Genomic DNA, 6,429 nt, shown 5'->3' with positions numbered 1-6,429 from the left:
CCTGGTTTGTTGTGCTCCCACGAGGCTGGTAAGCCTGTTGCTGTGGGCGTTGCGGATGCTGATATTGAGGTTGCTGATATTGTTGCTGCTGAGAGTTGTCTTTGAAGACAGGAGCAATATGGGCCACCTGATGCTGATGACCTGCACGGCGTGCTGGTTTCCTCTGAACCGGAGGTTTCCTTGATCTATGGGACTGCACAGCATGTGCTTCCCCATCCTTCTTCTTAGCAAATGAGCCATACCTCTTGCTAGAAGAGCCTTCATCTTTTGCCAAACGTCCCTCACGGACACCCTCTTCAAGTCTCATCCCCATATTCACCATCTCGGTGAAGTCTGAGGGAGCACTAGCCACCATTCGCTCATAATAAAATGAGCTAAGAGTTTTAAGGAAAATCTTAGTCATTTCTTTCTCCTCGAGCGGTGGAGTGATCTGCGCTGCAAGCTCTCGCCACCTCTGGGCGTACTCTTTAAAAGTTTCTTTGTCCTTCTGCGACATAGACCTGAGTTGATCTCTGTCAGGCGCCATATCGACGTTGTATTTATATTGTTTGACGAAAGCCTCGCCAAGGTGGTTGAAGGATTGAATGTTGGCACTGTTCAGATTCATATACCACCGAAGCGCAGCACCGGACAAGCTGTCCTGGAAGTAGTGGATCAAGAGCTGATCGTTGTCGGTCTGAGTTGACATCTTCCTGGCGTACATAACCAGGTGAGCTAGCGGACAGGTGTTCCCTTTATACTTCTCAAAGTCGGGAACTTTGAATTTGATCGGTATTTTTACACCTGGGACCAGGCAGAGCTCGGCAGCAGACTTGCCGAATAGGTCTTTACCGCGGAGGGTCTTCAATTCCTTCCTCAGCTCAAGGAATTGGTCATTCATAGCATCCATTTTCTCATTAACGTCCGGACCCTCAGATGGCTCGGAATGATAAATGGGTTCTTCTGCCCTTGGCATAGCGTGCACAACAGGAGGAGCAGCAGTAAAGACCGGGCTAGATGCCGGCATATGAACGAAGGTAGGAGCAGGGATGTCAGGCATGAAACCTGGAGGCATGCCCCAAGGGTACCCGACTGGCATGGCATTGGGCATAAACTGAACATTGGCAGTAGGCACAACAGAAGTAGCAACCTCTGAAATCACAGTCCTCTGGACGGGAGATGCAGGCGGTTGAGTTGGTAGATTCTGAGCAGCAAGAAGTTGCTCCATCAGGGCGCCAAGTCTGGCGACTTCATCTCTCAGTTCTCTGTTCTCTTGTTCAAGCTGATCCATTACTCTTGCAGAATTGGCTCGGGTATAATACCGGTGAGTCAGCTTGTCTTCAAAATAAATGAAGATCACAAGGTTAGGACAAGAAGACCAGAAACAAGGTACCTGCTTATGCAACATGATGCATGAAATGCTTGTGCAGATGCTTAGTTTTATTTTCAAGGAACCCTTTGGGTATTGTTTGCAATATTTTGATCATTTAAAGCAATTTAATTTCAATGGAAAATATCTCATTCAATATATTTGAAACAAAGGAGTACAGCATTTTGATTATTACAAAGAGAAAAGGAAAATAACATCCTATGGACCCCTATTAGCTCGGGATGCTGGAAGACGAGAAGCGCATAGCTTCTTGATCTCTCTCTCATAAGCCGCTTCCATATCCGCTTTTGCCTTGGCAAGCTGATCATACTTCCTCTTCCAGAATTTGGAAGACTGAGGAAGCAAAGAAGTCCAGGTGTCGTTCGGGTCATCGATCACCTGATGCTCAAGAAACTCTATCAGAGCATCTTTCTCCTTAATCTGCTGAAGTAGCTCTTCTCTTTCACGGATCCAAGCACGTGAAAGGTCTTCTTCTCTCGACTCCTCTACACGTTGGATAGGGAGGGTTGAAGGCCCAGCCACGTCCAAAGGTGCAGGTCTCGGATAATCATAAGGCATCAGGTATTCGGCAGCTCGCTGTCTGACCCAGGAAGTATAAGGCTCCAAAGCAATGCAATTCTTCGGACCCAATTCATTCCTACTCTTCTTTCGCATATTGCGCCAAGCGCGGACGAATCTGGCTTTCAAGCCTTGGGGATCTTTACCCTCCTGAAAGAATACACCCTCTAACAGAATGTTATGAGGTTTATCCTTTAGGGGGAACCCAAGCTGACGACGTGCAAGTGTAGGGTTGTAGCTGATCCCACCACCTGTACCGAGAAGAGGCACATTCGGGAATTCACCACAAGAATCAATAATCTGCACAGTATCATATACACGATCGTACCAAGAGATATCATCATTAGTGAGGGACATGAGTCTCTGAGACCACCGTAGACATCTCTTGTTCTCCTTAAAAGCAAGTGTCTGCGGCAAGTGCGAAATAAACCACTTGTACAGCAAAGGTAGACAACAGACAATGACTCCACTACCCTTCATATTCCTCAGGTGCAGGGAGACATAGGCATCACCCAACAGGGTCGGCACTGGATTAAGAACTGAAAAGATCCTAATAGCATTCATGTCCACAAACTTGTCAAAGTTGGGAAATAGCACTAATCCATAGATGAGCAGCACAAACAAAGCCTCAAAGGCATCCTCACTCCTGGCTTCTCCATAAAAGGTAGCTTGAGCGACAAGGAACTCTGAAGAAAAACCCTTAATCCCACCTTTGGTAATCAGATTAGCCTTGATCAAAGCTTCATCTATATGTAACAGGTTAGCAATCTCTTTAGCAGATGGAATACTCTCCAGGCCACTGAACGGCACCAGATCCAGGATAGGAATCCCAATAAGGTGAGAGTATTCTTCCAAGGTAGGCAACAGCTGGAAGTCCGGAAATAAGAAGCAATGATACAGCGGATCATAGAACTGAGCAAGAGTGCTCATCAGGCCCTCATCAACTTGAGTAGTCAACAACGGTAGAAGCTTCCCATATCGAGCCTTGAAGCCCAGGGGATCTAGTACATAAGATGTCAGGTTCCTTAACTCTTTTACATCAGGCTGTTTGAAACTGTACTTCTTCGTATGCCTCTTTGGTCTTTCCATGTCTGAAAATTTTGCAAATAAACCCTTTAAGTTCCTTGAAAATTTTCTGTTTTTTTTTCGGTGACATGAAATGTGGATGAATGCATGAATGTATGAATGCAACAATCACACTCAAGGATCAAGCAAAGCACACCAAACAAAGGTCGTGGGAAAGCTCATTGTATCCCTAATATCAATCATCCATTTTGGTGGATTTAGGTTTTCACCTTATCGACACCCAAGTTCCATTGATATTAACGGTGCGTGAACCGGCTCAAACATCCTTAATATCAACCAGCCGCTTTGGTGGATTTTAGGTTTTACACCTGATCCGGGATCCATTGATATTAACGATGTTTGAACGACTCAACCACGAATCACGGGTTTGCTGAGAGTCACGAGCATGGAGTCTTGGTTAAGAACCACCCAAAGGGAGTGTACTAGGGTTTAAACCTGCCAGACATGTTCTATCAGAGGTTCCCATAATCATCGTTCCATCTTTCGAATATTATCGGAGGAACGAATACTCGTATTCCAAGAATATTCTCAAGAGAAACTCTTATGAGTGTAGTATCGCGTGACAATCGCATCAGAACTGACATCTGAACGACCTCCGCACCACGTCCTAAAAAATAGGCCAAGATGGGTTTGGTAATCTAAGGTCCTTGGCTTCTAAGGCACATGATTGAAAGAATAATGCCTAACCACAAATAACTTGTGTGACATTATCAATCCAACATGACCTCCACCAAGTGAATGGACTCGCAAGTCAACTGGCTAAGGACTACTCCACACCAGTCAACAAGACTATGCCATTCTCCTATCCTAGAGTGCCCTCGAGTTCGGGTATAGAACTCATCTCACAGAGACCACCAAAGCAAACAAACATTTGTATATCAAGCAATTCACACATTACAATCAATACAGTTATCCCAAATTGTACAAAAATATGTCAAATAACAAATAATAATATATCACACAACAATGGTGAAAAGTAGGCAAGACCACCAAGGAGGATCCCCAGCAGAGTCGCCACTTTTCTGTAGCGGTGTATTCGTTACTATATGATCTATTGATTAAATCATAAGCAAAGTATACAATAAACATAGAGTCGCCACCGCACTTTTATTTATCCTCAGGACTGGCTAAAAAGCGAACAAAAGCCTAAGAAGTTTTACTCGTAGAAAACCAATGAAAAGATCAGAGATCGGGTAAGGGGTAAATTACGCAATGGGAAGGTGTTAGGCACCCAATGCGTCCTAGGTACTCCTAGGGAGCCCTTTTCACACTTTGTTGTTGAAAATCATTATTTGTCATGACATAAGTGATGTGCAAACATGAGTGGGATGATGAGGAAAGAATATACATGTTAATTATTTTTGTGTTTGGATGGATAACCATTGCCTACGTACCTTTACAGGATCAAAACCTCGTAGTTCGGCTAAAAAATTTCCAAAAGTTAGTGGATTCAATTTTAAAACACAAGCTCAAAGGTCTTACGTTACCCACGGGAGAAAACTCAACCTTGTATGACAACTAGTCCACCATGTGAGAAAGGCTTCAACTTGCCAGAGAGGGGTTAACCCTATAATAGGCAAGGAAGGCTTACAATTCATCTACTAAGGACAAATAGGTGAGATTAATATCAACCAACTAGGGTAAATCAAACCTATAGCTAATGCATGAAAACTTAACAAGCATGGACAAAGCCACAGAATCATTTGAATGAGTGAAGTTATTTGGATTATTTACAAAAAGGTCAAAGTATGATTAAAGTCAATTCAAAATGAAGTATTTACAAAATGAAGTTTGGAAAAATCATGGACTTAAGGTCCAAGTTTCTAATTTGGAAAGAGTGAGAATGTTTGCACAACACTTATTTCAGAGTTTTAAAACATGTGTGAAAAGGTAGGACACAATGGGATGAATGGATAATGGTGGAATGTAAAACTTCTTAGAAGGGTCCACCTCTTGAAATCATATAGAAGATGATTCAAGTGGGTCCTTAGGAATAGGCTACAGATGAGCAATAATATGGTAACAGACGAAAGTAAATAAAAGCGGATACTGGAGGCCACTCAATGGTCTTATACCTGTCTCCTAAAACAAGTAAGGATATCAGAAGCCACTCTATGGACTTACACTAATCTCCATCAAAATAAAACAAAAAAACAAAACAGGGAAGTCAACTGCCAATCTATCTGGACTCATGTTAACCTCCACAGTATGATCATAGGAAATCCAATGCCACATCACAGGGACTTACAATGAATCCTCACATACACAAATGAATGCACTAGGCAATGGGTATGAGTGACCAATGAGGTCTTACACTCTACCCCTTCCATGTCATGGGAACAGATGCCAACTCACAGGGACTTATAACTGGTTCCTCAATGGGTAAGCAAACAAGTCACATAGGTATGAAATAATGGACATGCTACAAGGAGCAATGAATGATAGTAAATGCCTTAAGGCATACAAGCAATCATGTATAGATGCATAATAAATCACAAATAATCAGATAGCACACTCTATAGCCAAACAAGGAGGCTCAATCAAAAGGGTTTGACTATGAAAGTCCACTGTAGTAGGTAAGTGTCGCTCTTAACCTGGCCATTGAGGGGCTCAGGTGAAGCAGATGAAAGGATATGAGGGGTATGCCTCATTGCTTCTATCTCAAGTTAGAGAGAGCATGTAAATACAAGAATGTGGGGGAGTTCAGAAAGATGGAACTCTTTCCCCAATTAGACTCGATAGATCTTGGGTTTGGATCTCAATGCTACAACCATGTAATGGGAGCAATGAGAAGACTCACTGAATAGTGGGAGATAGGCTACTTATCTCTACCTTCCACCAATTGCCTCAAATGAGGACTTTTCCTGCTTGGGACAAATATAAACATACACAAGCATTGCCTCTTAAGGAGGACTTCAGACAATTTGCCCGGCCAAATAACGGGCCGGGTCTCCAGACTACATGAAGAAGAAGGTTCTATACCTCAATGCAAGTTGCTATTTAAGCAAAGCAAAGCGAGTTCTTAAGAGAACTGAGCAACTAAAGGGTACCTGAAAACAATCCAATAAAATCAGCATCCCATTCATAATCAGATAACAACATTAGAATCAATTAACAAAGTACAATTATACAAATAATGATGTGCATAGCACAAGGCTCACATGAACCAACATCCTACAAAACAAATACATTAGTCATATGTGTCAAGTAATACAATCCATAATGTGGAGCAAATTCCTTAATCATTAACTCCTTAACCTGAAAAGGCACAATTAACTTCAAATGTAAGTAACATGACCACTAGGACTAGCCTAGGGTCAAAAGGATGGAAAAATCTTAAAACAGCAACCAATTCATGATCAAAGTCAAATTATATCAAATACAAAGGGATCCCAATTGGTCCCATATCCAAACTA

This window comes from Lathyrus oleraceus, chromosome 1 (genome assembly GCF_024323335.1).
Source record: "Lathyrus oleraceus cultivar Zhongwan6 chromosome 1, CAAS_Psat_ZW6_1.0, whole genome shotgun sequence".
Taxonomy (NCBI): Eukaryota; Viridiplantae; Streptophyta; class Magnoliopsida; order Fabales; family Fabaceae; genus Lathyrus; species Lathyrus oleraceus.
Note: the sequence above shows the minus strand (reverse complement) of the source record.